This window comes from Notamacropus eugenii, chromosome 3 (genome assembly GCF_028372415.1).
Source record: "Notamacropus eugenii isolate mMacEug1 chromosome 3, mMacEug1.pri_v2, whole genome shotgun sequence".
Taxonomy (NCBI): domain Eukaryota; kingdom Metazoa; phylum Chordata; class Mammalia; order Diprotodontia; family Macropodidae; genus Notamacropus; species Notamacropus eugenii.
Genome location: NC_092874.1, coordinates 152,045,591 through 152,070,536, shown reverse-complemented (window position 1 = coordinate 152,070,536; position 24,946 = coordinate 152,045,591). Strand labels below are relative to the sequence as shown.

The 24,946-nt window shown below is 36.4% G+C and overlaps 1 protein-coding gene across 2 annotated transcripts in view; it reads right to left on the bottom strand.

Annotated features, from left to right (window-relative positions):
• Positions 1–24,946, bottom strand: part of RELN (reelin) — a 553,318-nt gene that overhangs the window by 491,860 nt on the left and 36,512 nt on the right. The window lies entirely within an intron of this gene.

The following is a 24,946-nucleotide window of genomic DNA, read 5'->3' as shown; positions in this document are numbered from 1 at the left end:
TAAGAAATGTCTAACAGCTGCTGTCAGCCTTCCTTTAATTATTCAGTTCTGTCCTGTAGTTTATGAAACAATGAACCAAAAATCATGAGAAGTTCAAAGAATTATTTAACCTACAATAAAAAGAATCATATTTTAAATGAGGTCTAGAAATAAAAGGTAAGTGAGTGGAAATACAGCAGTCACAGACCCAGAGAGATAAAGAGCCCAGTTAAATTATATCCAATCAAGGCAAAATATAAGATATGAAACATTCATGAGCTATTCTAAAATATTATGAATTAATCAGTGCCTGCTCATTTAAATGTTTAATATTTAATAGGAGTGCTTCCACAGTCCCCTAGAATTATGAAACTATACAATGTCTCTTACCAAATTAATGACAATAGAGGTGATGATAGATAATAGCTAAGAATTGTGGTTATTGAATCTGTGGTGACCTATACTTTGCAGGGAACCATGATTGTAGTGCATTAAAGTGCTGATGAAAATTTTCAACACCTACTTAACTCAGATGCCAATTGTATAACAGCATCAACCACTATCATATTAAGCAAAAGTTAAGTATTTGCAGTGTGTGATCCTTCCCTTCGTGATGGATTACTTATGCAAGCTTACTAAAAAACCAGGCTTTCACAAAATCTCCTAGACAAATCTAAGTGGTATGCTAAAGGCATCTGGGATATCACAGCATATTAGTGCCTGCATGTTAGCATATAGTACATCTTCAAAACACCAACTGTGGAAGCAGAATAATATCCCTATCAACAATTTCATTCATTGAAAGTCACTGCAGCCTTTCTTTTAAAAACCAGTGTTGGCACTTAAAATATAATAATAGCCATAATGTTTCATTCTTATATAGACTCCAATATTATAAGAATATAAAGGAAATTAACAGCAATTATTTCTTACTAGATATTCAATTAATTTACCTCCACCAAAGAACTAAACACTTTTCTATGAAAACTGAAGTAATATGATACAAATTCAATATTGTGCTTTCTAATAGAAATATCCCAAAGCAAAAGAAGGCAAATATATTTTCTTGGTACATAAAATATTAAAGTGTGGCATTATTGTATACTTCATATTGTTAAATTTTATACATTATAATGTAAGTGTAACTTGGCTGAGATGGTTAATATAGATTATTGTTTTCAAATTTCTGACTTCTTTATTTATGACAATACATGAAGTAGCTATATTCCTAGTTTTTTCAAAGGCAAGTTAAAATTTCCTATCTATATATGGCATGTACAACAACCTAAATAACGCAAAAAAATTTATTCCAATAAAATGAATAAATACTCAGAATTTTATAAGGACTCAGAATTTTAATATAATATAGATACACACTATTCATCAACATGCTACTCTGCTGCCTCATCATGGAATGGAGATGTCTTTGGATTCTCAAAGATTATGCCAATGTAACATATAACCTGGTAAATGTTACCAAGGTGAAAAGATAATCTAGTACAGGCTGACCAACTAAACTGTAGGATCAGCCAAATTAATTTTGAAAGGATTTATCCCAGGAGTTGATCATAGCATGGTCCCACCAATCTATGACTATCTACTAAGGCAAAGGTATCGAACATATGTCCTATAGGCTGCACACATGTAACTCCCAGGTGCATTCCACCTCAGATTCAAAAGTAATTCCTATAAGATTTTAATGTGTTTGCCTAGTAATAAAAAGAAAACTTTTGTGGGTTTTTTTTTTATGTGTGGTTTTTTAAGTCAGTATGTGGCCCAAAGAGATCCTTATCTATGGTTTAGTTGTCTCTCTATATTTGAGTTTGAAACTGCTATACTAAGACACTGAGACTGCAGACTACATAGAAATCATGAGCTTAATAAAGTACAAGAATATATATAGACAGGCATATGACAATATAAATATATTTTAACTGATATGCAATTACTCAGGTGTCCACCATGTTTCCAGCCTTGGTCATACCATGCATTATGTAGTAAAAATATTATAGGAAACAAGTGTATGTTAATTTTTAAGTATATAAAATAAAAATTTACACAGTTTCCTTGTTCTTACATTATAATTTTTGTAATTAGAACCATGTTTCAGATGTTCTAGGGAGAACTTAATAGTTAAAGAGATCCTACAAATAATTCTTGTAAAATGAAGAAAATTCTTTTCAAAATCAATGATTCTTCTTTCCTTTCTCTGCCCTTCTTAATTTTCCTCAATTCAATTTAACATTTTTTTAAGTGCCACAATTTATAAGGCACAATGCTAGGTGACAGGTACACAGAAGAAACATGGCATATTTTCTGCCTGTGAGGAGCTTACGACCTAATAAAAGTTGGTAGGAATTACTTTGACTGAACTGAATCCCTGTTTCCATCATAACCTAACCTCCAGACTTCTATACCTAGCCCATGGTCTCTTCCTCTACCCTCCTCCCTCGTCATCATACTCAAGGACTTAATTCAAGCTTACCATTCTTCTTATTAATTATCCATTTCCTCAAGCTTCTCAGTTTGGATCACTTCTTTTTTTACCCTCCTGAGCTCCATTCCCACATACCAACTGCCTTTTAGACATCTCAAACTGGGGATGGCCCATAATCATCTCAAATTCAATATGTCCGAGCAGAATTCATTATCCTTGCCTCCTCCAAACCATTGTCTCTTCCAAAATTCCTTATTGTTACATCATTATTCTCCCAATACCTGACTCACAACCTGGGTTATCTTCAATATTTCCCTTGCACTAGCTCCATAAATCCAATCTCTTGCCAAGTCCTGCCATTTCTATTTCCCCAAATCTCTCACATGTGTATCTTTTTCAGTCACACAGACACCACCCCAGTATAGGCTCTTATCACTTCACATCCAGATTTATATAGTTTTCCAACTGGTCTTCCTTGCTCAAGTACTTCCCTAGTTGCCAAAATGATTTTCCTAAGGCACAGGCCTGACCATATGAATAAATAACAACTTTCTATTACTTCCAGGTTCAAATATAAAATCCAACTTGACTTTTAAATCCCTTCACAATTTTCCTTTTTTCTATCTTTCCATTATTTTTACACCTAATTCCTTCCACGATTTAGCAACACTAAAAATGCAGGTCTGACCCCATCATTACCCTCCTCAATAAACTCCAGGGGCTGACCATCACATCACAGACCAAATCTAAAATTCTTTTCATCACTCAAAGCACTTACAATCTGGCTGTTTCCTACTTTTCTAGTGTTCTTACACTTGACTCTTTTCCACATAGTCTATGACCCAGCAACTTTGGTCTCCCTGATGTTCCTTGAGCAAATAATTCCTTCTCCCAACACCAAACATTTTCATGGGTGATGCCCCATGCCTTGAATGCCCTCCCTCCTCATCTCCATCTCATGGCTTCCCTAGCTAAAAGAAAGTCCCCACTAAAATTCTACCTTCTACAGGAAGTGTTTCCTGATGTCACTTAACTTTAGTGTCTTTCCTCTGTTGATTATTTCCAAATCATCATGTATGTACCTTGTTTGTACATAGCAGTTTGCCTGTTTTCTCCCCCATGTGACTTCCTAACGAGGAAGGAATATCTTTTGTCTTTCTTTGATTCCCTACATATCACATGTTTGGAGGACTTGAGTAGTTTAGTTGTTTCCAACTCTCAGTGACCCAAGGGACCATAGCATGCCAGGCCCTTCTGTCCTCCATTCTCTCCCAAAGTCTAGCCAAGCTCATATTCATTGCTTCCATAACACTATCCATCTGATTCTCTGCTCTCCTCCACTTCTCATTTTGCCTTCAATCTTTCCCAGCATCAGAATCTTTTCCAATGAGTTCTATCCTCTCATTACATGGGAAAGTGTTTAAGCATTAGCTTCAGTGTTTGTCCTTCCGATGAATAATCAGAGCTGATTTTTTTAAGTATTGACTGATTTGATCTCCTTGTTGTCCCGGGAACTCTCAGAAGTCTTCTTCAGTACCACAATTTGAAAGCATCAATTCTACAGAGCTCATCTTTTCTTGTACTCCAATTCTCACAGTCATACATTATTACCAGAAAAATCATAGTTCTGACTATATAGACCTTTGTTGGAAAAGTGATGTCTCTACTTTTTACCATGCTGTCCAGATTTGCCATAGCTTTTCTTCCAAGGAGAATCTTTTAATTTCATGGCTGCAGTCGCCATCTGCAGTGATCTTTGAGCCCAAGAATATAAAATCTCACACTGCTTCCATTTCTTCTCCCTCTATTTGCCAGGAAGTATGGATGCCTTGAACTTAAATTTTATTTTTTAATGTTACACTTCAAGCCAGCTTTTTCCCTCTCCTCTTTCACCCTCATCAAAGGTTTTCTTAATTCTTCACTTTCTGCCATCAGAGGGATATCATCTGCATTTCTGAGAATGTTGATACTTCTCTCAGCAACCTTAATTCTAACTTTTGAATCATCCACTCTGCAGATAAATAAATAAGGTGACAATATACAGCACAGGAATACTCCTTTCCCAATCTTGAACCTATGAATTGTTCCATGTTTGATTCTAATTGCTTCTTGACCTGCATAGAAATTTCTCAAAAGACAAATAAGATGATCTTTTTGAGGATTTGCCACAATTTGGTGTGATCCACACAAAGGCTTCAGTGTAATCAATGAAGCAAAAGTAGTAGGGGCTTAATAAATGCTCACTAGCTGACTGACTTTCCAACCTTCTTATACTTTACTCCCAGTTCCTCATATATACGCTATAATCAAGTGACACTGCCCTCTCTGATGTTCCTTGCACATGACACTCCATTTCGAGACTCCAGGTATTTTCACTCTCTCCCCACACTTGCAATGTCCTCCCTTCTCATCTCTGGCTTCTGACTTCCTGGGTTCCTTCTGCTAAAAACTCATCTTCAAGAAACTTTTCCCAGTTCCCCTCAGTACTAGTACATTTCTTCAAAACTACATCCAATTTAGCCTGTCTATACCTTGTTTTGTTTGTTAAGGATAGCTAAGTAACATAGTGGATAGAGCACTGTCCCTGAAGTCAGGAATACTGCTCTTCCTGAGTTCAAACCTGGCCTCAGACACTTACTAGCTGTGTGACTCTGGGCAAGTCACTTAACCCTGTATGCCTCAGTTTTCTCATCTGCAATGCATGCTGGAGAAGGAAGTGGCAAAACACTCCAGTATATTGGCCAAGAAAATCTCAAATGGGGTCATAAAGAGTCAGACATCCCTGAAAAACGACTGAATAAATACCTTGTTTGCACATAGTTATTTTCATGCTATCTCCTCCATTAGATTATAAACTTGAAAACAGGCACCATTTTTGCCTTTCTTCGTATCCCCAGAATTTAACAGTTTCTAGAAGTTAGAGAATAGAAGATGGCGGAGTAGAAAGATACACATACGCTAGCTCCAAACCCACAGCCCATAAATTACCTGTAAAGAAGAACTCCCAACAAATTCTGGAGCAGCAGAAGCCACACAACAATGAAGCAGAGGAGATTTCTGTTCCAGAGAGACCTGAAAAACTGACCCGAAACGTCCGTTGCACACTGGACCCGGAGCAGAGCCCAGCCCTGCCTTGGCTGTGCAGCACCGAGAGGAGCAGATCTGAGCAAGCTCCAGGGATGGAATCTCCAGCAGCCACGTAGGTCCCTCCACCCACGGACACCAAAGGTCAGTGAGAGGGGATTTTCAGTTCACAGAGAGGGGAGTAGGGTGCCCCCATAACTCAGGCCCCCTTGGGAGGCAGCAGCAGAGGCGGCAGTGGACAGAGGCTCCCAAAGCAGGCGGGAGCTCGGATCCATTGTTGAAGGTCTCAGCATAAACCCCCTGAGGCACCTGAGCCCCATGTGGCAGCCCTGCCCCAACCTGAGCACCTGAACTTAATCTCACACTGAATAGCAGCCCCGCCCCACCAAAGCCCTAATGCTGGGAAGCAGTATTTGAATCTCAGACCCCAAGCGCAGGCTGGGTGGAGGCTGGGTGGATCTGGAGGCGAGGTGGGTGTGAAGAGGAAGCTCAAAAGTCAAGTCACTGGTTGAGAAAATGCCCAGAAAAGGGAAAAAAAATGAGACCATAGAAGGTTACTTTCTTGGTGTACAGATATCTCCTCCCTTCCTTTCAGATGAGGAAGAACAATGCTTACCCATCAGGGAAAGACACAGAAGTCAAGGCTTCTGTATCCCAAACAGACAAAATAAATATTCAATGGGCTCAGGCCATGGAAGAGCTCAAATAGAAGTTAGAGAGTACTTAATGAATGTTTGTCAACTGTATATAAAGAGTATGTTATAGATTAAGTTACATATTTCTGTGTACGTGTGTACATATAAGATATATATTTGTCTTTTATGTTTCAGAGTATTTTATTTTCTCTTTTGTAGCCAAATTTATGTTAATTGTGTTTCTGTGGGTTCTATGATGTTTTAGAAATCTATTACTATTAAACAAAATATCAAGAACTTTTGGCATGGATGGACATATTCTTAATAAAAAACTGGTCCAAAATAAATTTTCAGGTTTCTAAAATTTTTATTCAAGTTTGGACTTGTTGAAAATTGTGTGATGATTTTATACAGTTTGAAAAGATATTTTTCAGAATTTCCTAATAGATAATTTTGTTTGCCCCAAATTTATCTGATTAGGTAAGTATTAAAAGCTTTCAGTCACAGACGCAGTTTCATAAAAAATTTCAAAATAAGTACCTCTCTTCTCCTCTTCCTCCCCACCTCTACTGACTTTCCAACCTTAGCGATTAGTTGACAACTCTGAAGCACCTTCTCTTGCACATGCCCATATGGGGCATTGAATTGAACATTTAATAAGTGAACAACACAAAAAGTCCATCTCCTGAAAGTGTGCTTTTAACGTCACAGTGCATCTGAAATGAAGATTTGATGATTAAAACTCTTCCTTGGCTAAATACAATGACAGGGCCATCTATTCTTCTTTCTTTACTTTTATTTACTTTAAAGATTATTGAAATATTACTAAAAAAACACAACTAAAAACAAAAGGAAGTATCAGAAATAAAGATGGCAGACACACTATTAGGCAAAAGTAAATTCCCAACATATTTCTATAATAATGCCATATTTTTGTGTTTAAAAAAATTGCTATCAAATCCATTAAAACCCTGAAACTTTCTACAGCTAGCTAAGTGGTTAATTTGCTTAGCAACCTTTTTCTAATCATGTACCTTAAGACTTAGGCAAATCTGATTAGATGATGGCATATTTAAAAAGTTTCCATTCTGAAAATAGTAATGAAATTCCATTTATTTTTTAAAAGCATGATAAATTATCCAGATATTAAAAGAACAAGTTTTTGCTAAATTGGAATTGGAGATTTTGAAGGGGAAATAAAATTGTATTAAGTAGTATGTACCTTAGTCTAAATGTGAGTTGAAGAACTAGGTAAAAACTAAAATCTGATTTATTTTATTATTCTACTTCTCTGTCTCATTCTTAAATTAATGTATTCTTTACTTTTCTAGTTTGGCCCCTTAGCCAATCACAGTTTAACAGTTTAGCTTTATTACTTCCTAGTCTCATGCTGATATGATATAATATTTCCATAAAACCCTACTTCACACATATATAGTCATGATATAATCTTGATATTATTGGAAGGTCTCTGGAGACAGGAAATAATGCTCGTGGAATGACTCACAAGAATATAAGTCCCAATAAAGAAAAAAGGGAAATGGAACGTCACTGTCTTTCCCCAAAAAATTATGAAAATTTATAACAAAGGCATATTTAGAAGCTGATTTCCAATTAAAATATGTTTGGAAAATTAAAAACAAATCACTATACTGTCCTAAGAAATACTAAGGATATTAAACCATAATGAAGTGTCTCAACACCAAACCTAGAAAGCACAAGAAAATCATCTTATTATGTATATATATGTATATTAAAATCCCACTCTAAAAATACTCTAGCACTACTTCCTTCTTCCTATATTTTCAATAGTCAGAAAAAAAACCCAGTTATCTTAATATGAAAACTGGATCTTAGCTTATAAAAAGGGTTCATCTACCCCTGCTGATTAGTCTTTAGATGAAGTCATACTTCTCTGTGATGTCATAAACACTACAACTACCACCAATCGTGACTTTTGGTGGGGATTAATCATCAAGGACCAATTTCCCTTCTTCCTCCATATCCTGTGGTGCTGATCTCAGTTTGAAGCTTCCTACTGACTTCAAAGGGAGATTTGCTCTAGGATAACTACCACAGGAGCACAGAACAAGGAAATTTAGGTTTCCACTAGAAGATGAACTCTTGAAAGTATAATGACATCATGTTCTTAATAGCTTTTTAAAGATTACTGGGCTGTTGATGGAGCTATGAATTAGTCCATCTGTTTTATATAGCAATATGGAATTTTGCAAGGAAACTAAGCTTTCTATCCATATTATCTGATACAGTGAATGCACTATTAGACATACAACCTAAGAAGGTTAAAGATACAAAGTACGTATGTGTATATGTAAGTATATATGTATTATATATATGAACCCCACTATATGTGGAATTCTTTTTTCCTATGGGAGAAAAACAACAGGCAGATAAATTATCTTAATTTACATTCTCCTTTTGTCTCTTCCTTGCTGGTATCTACCAAGTATGACAACAAGAAATCAACCGCATACTTTTAAAATGAAGGATGTTTGTGGTATTTACTTCATTCTCACTTTTTAAAAATTGCTGTCAAACTTCTACAGCTTTTCTTCATCCATCCCCTCTGGCCATTCAGACTGAGGATCAATCCTTTTCCAACAGTATACACTGGTTGGGTATAAAGGTCTTATTAATGCCACTACAAAACAAAGTATAAATAATACGCTAGAATATCAAAGTCTTTACAAACTAATACCAATGTGGAATATAACAGATCTGGATATAAAATCCAAAAACAAGTAAATGACGATATAATTAGATGACATATGAGTTAAATATCAAGGTTTATGGTCTCTAAGTTTGTTTTATGGAGCCTAAAAGAGAAAAAGGTGAACAGTTATCCATCCAAGATAAAAGCTAAATCCTCAATATGTTGAAGGCACAGATAGAGAAGCTAATGTTTCCATGTGTCTTAGACTGATAAAAATAGGCACTATTTTTAGATGTTTATGATACCAAATGTTACACTTGGATATATAAAGGGAAAAGATGATTTGAGATTTCCAGGTGAAAAAATACAAGAATAATTCCTTGAAGAATAATCTTCAACTATTAGACAATTCTGTTCATTAAAGGAATTTGTATTGTCCCACAATTTCAGTGACCTAGAGACCAAGTACCTAATGCATGGATCTCAGAGATAGTAAAGTGAGCCAATTTTAAACAATTGTGTAGTTTAAATCAGTGTCATAGAAGTAAAATTCAACCCCGTAATCAGCTAGTCAGTTAACAAGCATTTATTAGGCATTTATCATTTGCCTGGCATGGTTGGTAGGAGCTTCTTCCTCACTGATAAGTATAATGTTGAAAACAGAGTATTTTTATTTACTTAAAAGGCATTAATTATGCAAAGAAACATAAGCATAGTAGAGAGCAGATATTCCATTTCCACTGAGGAGATGCCTGAAAGGAATATGGCAGCAAATTGCAACAAAGATTTACTGTAGACAGTAAAAAATGCTTAATGTGTTCAAGAGAGCTCATAATAGTAGCACTACACCTCATAGAGTAGTGAGGAAAGCATTTTTACACCTTAAATCACTATAATTATTTTACTATTATAGCTATCTAATGAGGTAGTATCTAAAAAAGCTAGAAGATCTGTAAGGAAGCTGACATTCTCGTCCCTCCTGGTTGCTGTCTAACTTTGAGTCTCACACTCTTTGGGCCTGAATGTCTATGTATAATTTTGTAAAATGAGATAATTGGCCTAGATCATCTCTGATGTCCTTTCTACTTTTAAAATTTGATGACTCTTTCACTATTCCACAAACATTTATCAAGCATGTACATGACAGAGATGCTGAAGAAAATATGGAGATAAAGAAAACATGGTGACCTTCTTCAAGCATTTCAAAATCGAATATACTATAGGCTAGACTGTGAGATAAGGTAATATATATCCACGAGAGGCTTTGTATTCCCTTACTCTAGGGAAGTAAAATTATAGGCACTGGCTACTCAGCAATGTTAAAGGGCAGTTTTGCTCAGTTTAAGATGACCTCCTGAAATTTCTCCTACCTTTACATTTATATGATAATGTCACCTAAATTTTGTATGGTAAATATACATACTCCAGTGTACACACTATATTTGATGGAAAAAGTGATGTTGAATATATTTACCCTAGCACCCAACCTTTGGGAAGCCACTGTAAACCCCCAGGGTAGAAACTTCATCCATTGATGAGTAATTTGACGACAACTTGCAGTCTTAAAGAACCAATTACATTGAACAGTGAAGGGCTTAGTCACTTGCCTATGGTAATCTAAGATGTCAGAGCGAAGATCAGAACTCACATATTCCTTCATTTAAGGCCACGCTACTCTCTAGTTACAACATTATACTGTATAAATAATTTACTCCCTACCTCACAGAATTAAAGGACTATAAAACAGGGTATGTGAAAGACTTCAGAAGTCATCTAATCTAACATTCTAATTTTACAGATATAAATATAATAAGACATGTGGCAAGACTTTAGATGTCATCTAAATGTTTGACAGTATTCTAATTTTACCGATGAAAATACCAATGCCTAGAGAGGTTAAGTGACTTGCCCAAAGTCACCAAGACAGCATGTCTCAGATCCAGGACTTCAACCCCACTCCCAATCTAGAACTCTTACCCTTGTACTACACTGACTCCTTTTACTCAAAAATGATGGTAGGCTGAAACATACCTCAACAACTAGAATAAATGTCAAAGATATCAGGACAATAGTAAAATGATATTTTCTATAAAAAACATTTCAGTAAGTATAATAAGAAATAAAATTATGGTAATCATAAAGAAAACTTTTTTTAAACTACTCTTTAAGATAAAGCCTATCAGAAAGATTTAAGGATAACAATAGCTATGATTTTGAATGATCAAAACATTAAGGTACAGTCTTACTGATTAATTTTAGAAGTGAAGAAAAGATAATTTCATAAAATAGAAAAATCTCTCTATTGGTTCAGATTTAGTCAATGTATAAGATAATGAGAAATCACACCGATAAAACTATTATTCTTGGACAAAAACCTAGTCAAATAGGAAAAAAAAACCCAACCCTGAACATGTGTTTGGTTTAAAGAGTTCTGAAAGTATATTCTCCCAAGAGAGTTTATTAGCATGGATTTTGGAGCTTTAAAAGAAAAAAAAATTAACATGAGCTCAAAAGTGAAGTAAATACCTTAAGGATGAAGCTGTTGATTGCAACTATTGTTAGCCAGAACAAAAGTACTTAAGGATAGAGTCAGCAGAGCTTTTATTGATGAAAGGACTGCCCTGGCAACATTACAACTTCTGTTGAGAACTGATAAAGAGAAAAGAGATGAATGGATATTTCGGTGTCTTGGAACTGTCCCAGCCAAGGACAAGATTAACACTTCGTATCTGGTACCAGATTCCAAATCCAGGCAAGAGAAGGCCAAGAATCCAAAATGAGATAGAAAGTTAAGTGGTAGTATATAGAAAAGACTGAGATAAAGATGTTAAAGAGGAATAGTCAGGGAACTAGAATTCTCTCGATCTATAACTTAATGTCTCTATGACTTAGTTTCTTCCTATTAAAAATGGGACAACTAATAATTCGTATCTCTCTACCCCATGTGGATCTGAGATCATTTCCAAAAATGTGAAAATCCTCATTAGGTTTTTATATAAGGTTAAATAAACTTATATTTACTTATAATATATTGGGAGAGTTCCAATATGATAAAGACTCATTTGGTCCATTTTAAAGAAATGTCAAAAGATTGGCCCATGGGTTTTAACTAGGAAAAAGAAGCTATTGTTCTGCTTCTGTTGAGAGCTCATCAAGTTGTACCAAAAACTGCCAACTAAATTACATGTGTGTTCTTTTTGCATTGATGTGAATTGCAGTCATTTATTAATAGGTCATTGGCTAACGTTCACATGTTTGCATGCCACAGAAAGAGGATTAAATTTGCAGAAAATCCACATTAAGGAAAAATCACTCATTTAATGCCAGATTTGAATATGCGTTAGGAATGGTCTGAAAGATAACAGCATATAGATCATTTCTCTCCAAGTAAAATATTACAAAAGTTTAGAAACAGCACATACTTCAGGTAAAGTTCACAGTTCTGACAGCTCTGAAGGGTCGAGACTGCTATTGGTGGCTTCTTTGAATGTTGTTAGCCTTACAAAGAATGCACTTTTCTTCCAGACACAAACAGGGAAGAGTATTCCTTATAATATCTTAAACCTTTGTCAGTTTTGATATAGACTAGGTGAGGAGCTTTCGCTGATTTCAGAAAAATGTTGTCAGATCAGTGGCTAAAAACAATCCTGAAGAAAGAGTTCAGATTTGGTTTTCCACAGATTTTCTGTAAAACTGAAAATAAAATCATATACCTTACCTACAGCTTCAGGACACTTGTGTTGCTCTCAAAAAGAACATAAACAGCCTGCACTCGTTTTCTTTTCTATATGACTTTTATACAACCACAGCAAGCATGAATATAGCACTTTAAGGTTTACAAAGTGTTTTGCACATATTATTTCATATCCTTTTACAATGTCTCTGTGAGATAGGTATTATTGTTATCCCCATCTTACAGAGAAGGAAACTGAGATGGACCAGAGTTAAATGTCTTGTCCAGGGTCACAGAGATATAATGAGTATCTGAGGCATGTCTTTCTGATGCCAAATACCAGGACTTGATATGGGTTCAAATTCCACTTCTGACATTTGTTCACTGCGTGTCCTTAGACAAATTACTTAACCTCCTTGATCCTAGGTTTCTCCTTTGTAAGATGGGGTGAGTGCACTAAGGACCCCTCTTGAGATGCACTCCAGCTCTAAGTCAAGGTTATAATTTCATTTCAGTCTCACAACAAATGTAAAGGGTGCTGAAGGGTAAGTATTACAGAAGGCTATTAGCAGTACGCTGACAAAATTAAAATGATTTGATTCAATACAATGCAATGTAATTCAACCAGTATTTAATAAATGACTGCTATGAGTCAGGAACTGACCGGTGCTTGACATCCAAAGATAAAAACAAAATATTCCTTGCCCTCAAGTAATTTAAATTCTATTAAAGGGAAACAACATATGCCTCCCAAATTAAAAATAAACTTTATACCAAGGAACTTCTTTGGAGGGGGTTCATCTATATTATGAGGAGCAGTTTGTTAACTATAGGAGTTTTGGGGGCACAATGGAAAGTCAGTTACGAATGGGGCAGGGACACAGGAAGAACTGGGGAGATGGATGGCTATGATGAGTGAGGTGCAGTGGCCAGGGCAGCAAATTTCAGAATCGGCAGCCTGAAACTTGGGATCACAATAAAAGTGTCTGCACTTTGCTGAAAGAGAATGTGCAAAAATCAAGTCATAGGCTTAGCATTTTATAGCTGGAAGGGACCTTAGAGCTTATCAAGTCTAACCCTTTCATTTGCTAGAAGTGAAGCCCAAATAGCATAAATGATTTACCAAGGTCACGTAGCTAGTTAAATGGAAGAATCAATGATCTGATTTCTAGCCCAGTATACTTTCCACTACAATACATTGCTTCTCTGATCCAATTTCTTTTCCTGAACTAGCCAGAGAATTTTTTAAATTCTGTTTTCCCTGGTAGTGTAGACCTATTCAAACAATACCATTTTATCTAGGAAAAGATGAAATCCATAGCCTCTCTACTGACAACCAAATGTGCTAACTGTAAAGGGGCTGAACATAATGTTAAACTGCTTCTATTTTCCTTGATTTTTTACATTTTCTTTTTCAAAAAAATTTAAAATGCACCATTTGGCTAGAGCTAGTTCTCCTGCAGCAGGGCTTAACCTTTCTGTGTCACGGATCCCTGTGACAATCTGAGAAAGCCTATGCAGCCATTCTCAAAATCATAGTTTTACATTCATTAAATACATGAAATGACAAAGGAAACCAATTACACTGAAATACAGTTATCAAAATATTTTAAAAGACAAGTTCGCAGGCCCCAGGTTAAGAACCCCTATTCTAGGGAGAGAAATAAGGCCCACATTGTAGGGAAGAAACACAATGGCTAACCCAATGCAACATAAAGGAAGAATATTACTTCAGTCTACTTTCCTTAGCCCAAAGGTAACTCCCCAAGTCAGACATCCTTAACAAGCCCCAGCAAGTGGTGATGAATAACTGGTGTTGTTTGGAGACATGTGGACAAGAGGGATATGTAAATTCTGGGGCAGATGAGTTTTGTTAAGCATGAATGTGGACTATGTGGTCTGTCAGCAAAGTGCTAATGGGAAGGGGGAATTGAAAATGTTGCTTGTGCAAGAAACAGAAGAATATAGGACATGTCTGTTTCAGGACTGTATCCTCCTGGGTGAGTGCTCATGTAAAAGTGGATGAATAGACAACAGTGACAGAAAAAATTAAAATGATGCTTTATATTTACTCTCCCAAATCCCAGTGAAGAACTAAACTGTTTCTTGCTTCAACTCTTTGGAATTCAGGTTTTCACATGTGACTAGATAAATAAGGAAAAAATATATCAAACATTTTAAAGGACTCAAAAAATTATTTGATATTAACTGTTTATAATAATCTGAAAAAAATAGTTCAGTCTGTTTTCTCTGTATCCATATACAGATTTTATTAAAACCTGGAAATAACATTAGAAAATTACTAATTTTAACTTCATTTTTTTTCTTCAGCCATCTGCCTTCATAACAGAACTGATAAATAACGAAATGGCCAAGAGTATCCCCAAACAAGTGAGGAGAAACTAGACACAGGGATAATCCACTAAATAGTAATTCATTTCTGAATAATTAAGACTTGGCTATGTATGCTAAGAAGCAAAGGAGATTTAAATTGGAGCAGATATATAATTGTTGCTTCTGAACCTAGTTACAGCTTTTTTCAAAAATTAAAGATTCAGACATAAAAACAGAGGTATAAGTTTCAACTCTGAGTCTCCAAAGAAAAACTCTGCTTTGAGCTCCACTGGTTTCAGAAAATTTCCAGTTCACACCTTGTTTAGAAAGCTCACACCATATCACACATCTGGTGTTGATCACCAATATCATCTAAGCAGCTGCTTGGGTTCTAGCTAGTCCTATAAAAAATCAAGGGATAAAAATTTAGCCACATTTGTTATTATCTCATTCCCTGGTTCCACGAATTATTTTTTTTCAAATAGAATTACCAACAGATACATATGATTATCACGACACTCGAAAATAAACCAAACTTACAAGCCACATTACTGTCAGTTCTGAACATGCCACTGGACTCTTCCAACCTATGACACAGAAATTCAATGAATTATGTGGAAGAAACTAGTTTTGACTTGGCAGCCCAAAATACACCATGAGGAGCAGAGAACACTTAAAAATTGAGCTAACTCTTGATCCCCTGGAGCAAGGATCTCTAGATGTTTTCAATCTTGCCCTTCATCATTAAAAACGTTTAAGCACCACCCTCAATATGTGTATATATGTTTATTTATAACATACATATGGTCATACTAATATTTGGGAGAAGAATTACACAGTGACACCTGAGCTAAAAGTGATTTGGGAAATCACTTTGGCAGTGCATAGTGAGGGAGAGATTAAAGTGAAGAGAGTCTTAAAACAGGGAATCCAATGAAGAAGGCTCACAATGGTCCAGGAGAGAATAATGAGGACCTACATTAGAGTGGTGGCATAAGATGTTGTGGAAAAGGAACTGCAAGACTCATCAACAGATCAGATATAGGGAATGAGGTATAGGCAAGAGTCCAAGATAACGCTTATGTTGTGAACTTGCATAATTGGAAGGAGGATGGTATCCTCAAGAGGGGTAATTTTGAAAGTCAATTGATAAACATTTGTTAAGCATCAACTATGGGGCAGGCAGTGTCCTAAATACTAGGAATATAAAAAGAGGTCAAAGATAGTGTGTGCCCTGAAGGAGCTCACAATCTAATGAAACAGGGTTACAGTTTGAAGGAAGAGATGAAACTTACAACATAAAATCACTTCTCATCCATGCCCACTTGTCCTAGCAATTCATGTTAAGTCATTCAGCCGTATCCAGCTGTTTGGAACCCCATTTGGGGTTTCTTTAGCAAAAATATTGGAGTGATTTGTCGCTTACTTCTCCAGCTCATTTTACAGATGAGGAAACTGAGGCAGAGTGAAGTGACTTGCTTGGGTCACATAGTTAGGAAGTGTTAGAGGTCAGATTTGAACTCAGGTCTTCCTGATTCCAGGTCTGACACTTTATCCACTGTGCCACCTAGCTGATCCTGCAACTCACTTTAATCTATCCAAAATGAAAGGGGCTGGTGATGTGAGGAATCTTACTCACCAGTGATCATCCCAAAGTATGGAGCCTTTTCTCTGAAGGGCACTTGCCAAAATCACTCTAGTCATCTGGGAAGAGGGTAGGGTTCAGAGGTAAATACTAAAGGGAAGATTTCCCAATAGCACTACTATGAGTGTAGGGTAGTCATTGCTTTTAACTTTCCTAGAGGCCAGCATCTGACTCAGAAGGGAGGAAGGTGTAAATATTCAAAGAAGATATGTAGCAGTGGAGTACTAAGTATTAAGAGATCAGGTTAGGGGGAAGCTAGGTGGTACAGTGGATAGAGCATTGGGTGTGGAGTCAGGAGGACCTGAGTTCAAATCTGGCCTTAGACACTTGACACTGATGTATGGGCAAGTCACATAACCCCAACTGCCTGGTGGGAGGGAGGGAGAGGAGGAGGAGGGAGAGGAAGAAAGGGAGAGAGGGAGAGAAGGGTAAGTATAGTTGTATTGGACATGCCCCATGATTGGCTATAACAGGAAAGGTAGAAAGACTGAGAGTATCAGATATGACCTTTCTTCCTACTCTCCAAATGGTTGATAACACATGCCTTAAGGTCAGGCCATGGCCCATACTTTGGAGAAACCATAGCTTAAGGGCACCTCTAGAACTAGCCTGCCTACTTAAGTATAATTGGAACTGGAGACCTTGATTTAGAGGAAATCCCTTAAAGAAGCTTTGGTCCCCATCTGAATCTTTAGTATAGCCTCTAGGACCTATGAGGATCTGGAGGTGCATAGGAAAAAAGGATAGGAGGGGAGAAATGGAGAAGGGAAAAATGGGCAAGGGAGGGAAGAGGTGGGAAGGAGAGAAAAGGGAAGGGGAAAGTTGGGAAAGGGAGAAAAAATGAGAGGTCATCCAACATCTCATGTTAATGACACTGTAACATTTTATGGAGAATTATACTATAATATTTCGTGGATTCAGAATCAATGAAAGATCCTGACAGGCTAGAACATTGGGTCAAATCTTGGAAGAAAAAAATTTATAGAGAAAAATGTAAGCTTCTACATGTAAGCTAAAAAAAAAAAATTAACGACACAGGAGAAGGGAACTGTGACTAATTAGTACAAAAAAGACCTGAGACATTCAGTGAAGCGAGTCAACAATGGGACAAGGCAGCCAAAAATAAAAACAAACACCCAACAACCTAACACATTTTAGACTGTATTAATAGAATAGGGTCCAGAAGCAGGTGGGAAAGGGGGATCAGACCCTGTCTTCAATATTGTGGGTAGTTCTGTACTCCTTGTTTAGGAAGGATATTGACAGATTTGAGGATATCCAGAGGTCTTCTAAGATTAGGAGAGAACTGGAGACCACACTATATATGAGTTGAAGCAAGTGTGGATATTTAGCCTAGAGAAAAACACTTAGGGAGAACATAAGTAGCTGTCTTTGTGCTTGAATTGCTGCTATATGGAAGAGGGATTGGGCCTCAGAAGGCAGGCCCAGAAGGAATGGCTGGGATAGAAGAAAATTCATATTCAATATAGGGAAAAAGTCCTAAAAATAAGAATACTACAAATGTGGGATCAGTTGCCTAGGGTGTCAATGAGTTTTCCTTCATTGGATTTCTTTAGGTTAAAGCCCTATTATGGCTCATCAGGTTTGTTTTAGAAAGAATTCTTATACAGCTACAGATTGAACAAGATGACCACTGGGGTACCTTTCAATTCTTGAGTTGGTCTTTAAAAATTTTAATTTTCCTGGTTGTTTTCTTCTCTTTCTCTTCATTGTGGTTTGCTTTCCCTTCCCTTTTTTAAAAACTATTTTACGTAAACCACCTAGCCATCAACATATCAAATGTATCAAGCAATATAGATATTCCAAAGGTCTCAGTGCAGTTTTAAGCTTGAATAATTTGAATATGATTTAATAGCTGAAAAGGGCACCCTATATAGTCTTCCTTATCACACGGTGTAGCACCTTCATCTCAGCCTGTGCTCACTGAACTACTTTTTATTGTCTTCTTTTACTTGATACATCCATTTTCCTCTCATCTGTTCCCCCTTTCATCCTCTTGCCTCATTATCCCTTTCCTTCTTTCTGACATCTTCTCCTTGCTTTCCCCTCTACCCATTCTCTCTTTGATATTCATGCTTCTTGTTGCCTTCCCAACCCCTACCAGGATGAATGAGCTAGGTGGTTGCACAGACAGATTTGTGCCCCATAGAGGTGGCCCTGCGCACAAAGTAGCTGCCCAGAGGCACCTAACTAAGCGTGTTCAACCCTGGAGAATACACAAACTGCAAAGGAATACTACGAATATTAAAGAAGAAAACAGGACAACTCCCAAAGGAGTAACCTGCAAGGTATTTCAGGAAAACAAAACAACTTCTTTAGAAAACTGTTATCAGAATTCAAAAAGAAATAGTAAAGGAAGAAAGTTGCATTAATTACCTGTAAAACTGCTATTACCAGAATCTATCGAGTTAGTAAAAATGAGTCTAATTGTTGAGGAATATTTTTGAGAAACCAAAGCAATCAGGAAACATGCTGGTGTAAAATCTATCATGCTTTCAGTCTGATTATGAAGTAAATCATTGTGTCTAATTCATGTGAAAGTGAAAACCCTTCAAAAATCAGAAAGCCTTAAAGAAAGACAGCTCTATTTAGGAGTGAACCAGCAAGCCATTCCTGTTTGCCTATTTGTCCCTTGTTAATTCTTTTTGTTCTACCTTGTTACATCTTGGAGACTGAAAGAGTTTCACCCCTTGTTTTGTTGAGGGGGGATTATCTGACTAGATTTATTGATGGTTATTTGCTCTATAATACTTTTTTTTCAACAGGAAGCAAACCAGTAATAACAAAATAATTCTGACATACAAAAGCCACATCCATATGAAACCATGGAATGAGCAGTTGAATTGAATGTGGCTGGACTGAAGGGCTTAGAAAGAATTTAATCACCAATTTATCTCTTATTGATCCAATTGGTCACTCAGTTTCCTCTAATCATTAAGAAGAAGGGGAAAAGTTAGCTTTTTATCCAGTTTTAATTTTATTTCATCCTACTGGTATAGCCAACCTATGATATAATGAGTAGTTTATAGATATGTCCACAGCATAAAAACATATAAAAAGCTAAGACAGGATCATATTTCTTGCTTATCACCTGATAACAAAACATGATGACTTCGTAGTCTTCATTCATTTTTGCTTCTCTGAAATATTTGACACTGTTGACCATCATCTCATTCTGGGCATTTTCTCCTCTCTGGACTTTTTTGGAAAAATGTTCTCTTAGTTCTCCTTCTACCTATCTGACTTTTCCTTCTCAGTCTCCTTTGCTGGATCATCATTCATATGATGCTCCCTAAATGCAGGTATAATATAAGACTCTATCCAGGGCCCTCTTCTTCTTACTGTCTACACTTTATTTTGATAACAGCAACAATTCCAATGTGTTTAATTATCATCTCTGTTCAGATGACATCCACAGACAGACAGGTAGACAAAGATGGAGATACATGCCCTCGTCTCTCTCCTGAATTTCAATCCTTCATCACCAATTTGTCTATTGGACATTTTGAACTGAATGTTCCAAAGCCATCTGCAACATGTCCAAAACAAATTTCATGATTTCCCTCCCCCCAACCAAACTCTATTAAAAACCTGCCTATTTGTCACCCAAGTTCACAACCTAAGTATTATCCTTAAAACCTCACTCTCTTAGCCCATCTATCCAAGATGTCAAATCTTGCCGTATCTATTTTCACAATTCCCATGCTTACCCCTACTCTCCACCCATATAACAGTCACCACTATGGTTCTGGCCCTCATCACACCTCACCCAGCCTGACATCATAACATTCTAACTGTTCACTCTGCTTCAAGTCTTTCCCACTCTAATCAATTCTCAACATAGCTGTCAAAGTGATTTTCCGAAACTGGCCACATCTGATCATATCCTTCCTCACTCTATCAAGTCCAATGACTTCTTATTACTTCAAAGATCAAGTGTAAACTCTGGCAGGTAAAACCCTTCCCAATGGGCCCTCAAGGAGCTTTCTAGACTTAAGATACTTTCCTCCCCTTCATGAACTTGGAAGGGGTCAAAATGACTTTTTCTTACCGTTCTTCATTCAGGACATTGCTCCTGCCTACTTCCCTATCCCATCATGACTGGAATGCACCATCTCTGCCTCTTTTCTTTCAAAACTGAGTTCAAAGGTCACTTTCTATGGGAAGATTTTCCTTCTCACATCTGCTAGTATTCCCCTCTCCCATACCTTGTACATATTTTGTATGTGCCTATGTGGATATGTGCATTTTCTAGTGATAAAATTCTAACTCCTTCCAGGGGCTGTTTTATTTTTACTTTTGTATCTCAAACCCCTAGCACAATGCCTGGAACACGCTGGAGATGTAATAAATGTTTGTTTATTGATTTAAGGAAAGAAGTAACAATTGTTGGGAAAAACATTCTTACACTCATAGCTCTATCAAGAAAGGGGAAAGAATTAGTGAAGTGTCTTGATGTTCTTAGGATTTGGAGGAAAAGTCATTTTCCCCTATATAGGCAATAGAGAAGAACAGATGTGGTGAACAATGCTCTTCTGCGCATCAAAGGATGAGGGGATCAACAGTGGAAGATTCAGGGAAGGTAGTAATGATTATCTATAAGAAGGCAAATATTTCTTCTGTAGAGTAACTCAAGAGTCCTGATATTAAAGGAAAAAATGATTTCTTATAACAGACTCAGCAGATGCTTTGAGTTAGAAAATAAATTAAGATGTAGACATAGAACTGTGATTACGTTCCTCCTAATGAGAAAACTTCAAGTGCAGATTGGAACTCTAATTTATCAACCAATAAGCACTTAGGTACTAAGGGACCCTCCCCCCCTCCAAAAAATTATTCTTGCCTTCAAGGAGTGTATACATTCTAATGAGGAAGATAACATGTATATACACAGTAAATATAAGATATATACAAAAGAGATGGAAGGCACTAGCAGCTGAGCATCCAGAAAAGACCACACACAGAAGGTGACATTTGAACTAAGTCCTGAAGGAAGCCAGGGATTCTAAGAAGGTAAGGTGAGTAGGGAGAGAATTCTAGACACGATAGATAGCCACTGTGAATATATAAAAATGGGTGGTGGAAAGATCTGTACTGGAAACAGCAAATAGGCCAATATGGCTGTGCCATAGAGTGTGGACCATAGACTATAATGTACATGATTGGAAAGGCAGAAAGGTGCTAAGTTGTAATGAGGTTTAAATGTCAAACACATAGTTTACAATTGATCCTAAAGGTACAGGGACTCAAGGAGATGGAATGATCAGATCTATGCTTTAGGAAAATCATTGTGTCAGCTGTGTAAAAGATGAGTTGGAGTGGGGAGATATCTGAGGCAGAAAAACAAACTAGAAGGCTATTGACAGTCAGAGTGAGAAGTGATGACTTAAAATAGGGAGGTGGCTATATGAGTAGAGAGAAAGGGACATACATAAGAGATTTGCCAGAGGCACTAAGAGATTAAACTAACTTGTCCAATGTCAACCAGTCAGTATTTGGTCAGAAGCAGGACTTGACTGATTCCAATCTTGTACCTCTATCCACTATGCTATGCCAATTCTATATCAAAATATAACCCTATGCCTTCCACACTCAGAGAGAGAAATATGGAAGTCACTCACATAATGTAGCAGATCATGTTTGTGTATGTGTATCTGTTTGTGTATCATGTTCTGATTTGTTATACGGATTCTTTCATTTATCTTAGTCTGACTACACAGCATGACTATAGTGAAAATATACTCAATAGGAAAGTATATGTAGAATCTATACAGAATTGTATGCAGTCGTGGGGAGGGAGGGAGGTAGTGGGGGGTGGGTGGGGAGGGATAAAATCGCAATTGTATGGCAGTGATTGTTAAACATTAAAAAAATAAAAAAATTAAAAAAAAAAATATAACCCTATATAAACATATAGATGTAAAAGCAGGTTACACAAGCATAAAATTCAACAGAACCATAGTTGGCCTATCTGTGCTGCTTTAAAGTTTACAAACTACTCTACACAAGTTATGCATCTGATTCTTACAACTCACTGAGGGAGGCACATGTTATTATATGTTATTATATTATATGAGGTAGGCACATTATCCCTATTTTCCAGATCAGGAAAATAAAGCTGAGTTTAAGGTATGGTTTTTTTTTTTTTAAACCATGGTCACAGAGTTAATGAATATCACAGGCATGGATTCAAACTCCAATGTCTCCTGATTCTGAGTCTAGCACTCTTCCCATTCTACCTTTTCAAAGAGAACTTTATCTGCACACATCTATTCCACTCCAACTATGGAGGCTTCCTGTGGTGACCGAAGAAAGTTGAGTAACTCTGTGTTTACGCAGCAAAGCTATATATCTTGGGGGAATCTAATTTGTCTCAAGTAGCAAGCCTTCATCCAAGGTAGAGGTAAACAGGGTGTGGAGTGAGGTCCAAATAACCAATAGTCTCCTTTCTGATGACAAAACAAAAAAATGCATAATTTTCTCTAACTGCCTAGTAGGAATACCAGACCCATTTCATTCGTAGGAGCTACAAATAGCCAAAAGGAATGAAAGAACTCACATGATGTAGTATATCATTCCCCTTCAAAGAGAGGTCTTTGACATACAGTCAACCTCATTTTCTAAACACTACAATCTGCTGTTGAGTGGTATAACATCAACTTTTTTCCTGTATTATCTGTGCCAAGGACAGGGATGAGTGAGTCTTTTACAATTATTTAAAGTAACAGACTATTCTTGTAACCAGTGGAGAGACTTAATGTTTTAAGCCTCAGATATAGTAACAGACTGTTTCACCCTATTACCTATTACAGCAACAAATGAGATAGTTGTTAGTTTATATTCCCACAAACTTTGATTCAAGTTTAATAACATGTTAACTGTCAAAGATTCATCTCTTAAAATAAATAATGAGATGTCTTATAATATGTGTTTTTAAAACACTTTTTAAAGAAATACTTTTATAACAAGTAGACTGCACATCACTGAGTAATAATAAATGTTGACAATAGGTATGGGCCATTGAATTTGTTCAATGTAGCCAAAAGTGGTTTCCTGATGGATGGTTCATGTGAAACTGTTAAGATCCAAAATTGACAATTAAAAGACTTTTCATGGACAATAACCATATAAAAAATTGATGACGTTGATGATGTCAAAAAAGCTAATATTTATAGCGTACTTTATGGTTTATAACAACACTGTAAGGTAGGTGTTGTTATTCCCATTTGACAAATGAGGAAATTGTAACTTACCCAGGGTCACACAGACATGGTAAGTGTCTGCAACAAGATTCAAACTAAGGGCACATGAAGTTATCCAACAGTATGATTTCAAAGAAGTAATAAAAATGACAGTATATGGACTGATTTACAAAGAGATAAGAATTATAATGATAATCGAGAACCAGAAATCATAGTGGGGAGTTATCCTTCAGAATCCAGGATTTATAAGTTTATACAGATTAGAAAAGGAAATGGTAAAAATTATGCCACACATCACTATAGGCTGTAAAAATTTAGCAGCTACCAAATTCCCAGCAAGACATTACCTGGCAAAAAAAATTATAAAATGCTTACCATCCTAAACAAATGAACAGATGATAAATTTTCATACTACAAGTAGAAATTTCAAAATACATCTGAAAATTCAACAAGTAAACTGCACTAAAAATCAGGCTACTGTCACACAAAGAACTATTGCCCTGAATCTCCTATACACAACATGAATACATAAAAATTTAGGAACAGCACTAAACTAGATATTGCTATGCCAAGTACTTATAATCTCCAAGCTATAATGGAACAAAAAGCTTTCAAAACACAGCCACCTAGCAGAGGAAATAAAAGTAATGTGAAAATGAAATTTAAAACACGATCAACCCTGATATCATATCTGCAATTGATATTAACCCCTATATAGTTTCAGTGAACTTATGGAAGATAAGCTTGCATTCTCATACTTTTATTCAATTACAAAAGGCAGTCATTTTTATCTGTCAGTGTAACAGTACACAGAACATTAAATATATGAGTAACAGTTGGATAGTGACTTGTCCCAAGACTGTTTCTATCTGAATTTTACTAAAAACAAGAAAAAGATCATTATTAATAGTAATAATCACAATTTATACTAAAGTTCAGTGTATATTGGCCTGAAGTAAAAGGCCCACCTACGCTAATGCTCTGTAATATTATAGAAGTGACCCAAGCTTCTCGCACATAATTCTAACAGAGTGCAAATCTCTTATAGATCCTACTAGCTCTAAACTTGAAACTTTTCTAAAATCAATCAACAAATTTTTCTTTATTAATAATATTTTAAAAGCTAATATTTATTAAGCACTTTCTATGTACGAGGAACTGTCCTAGGTACTGGGGACACAACTACAAAAAAATGAAATGTTAAGTTTACATTCTAAGGAGAAAGAAAACAGTTCAGGTGGCACCTGAGCTGCATAATATGG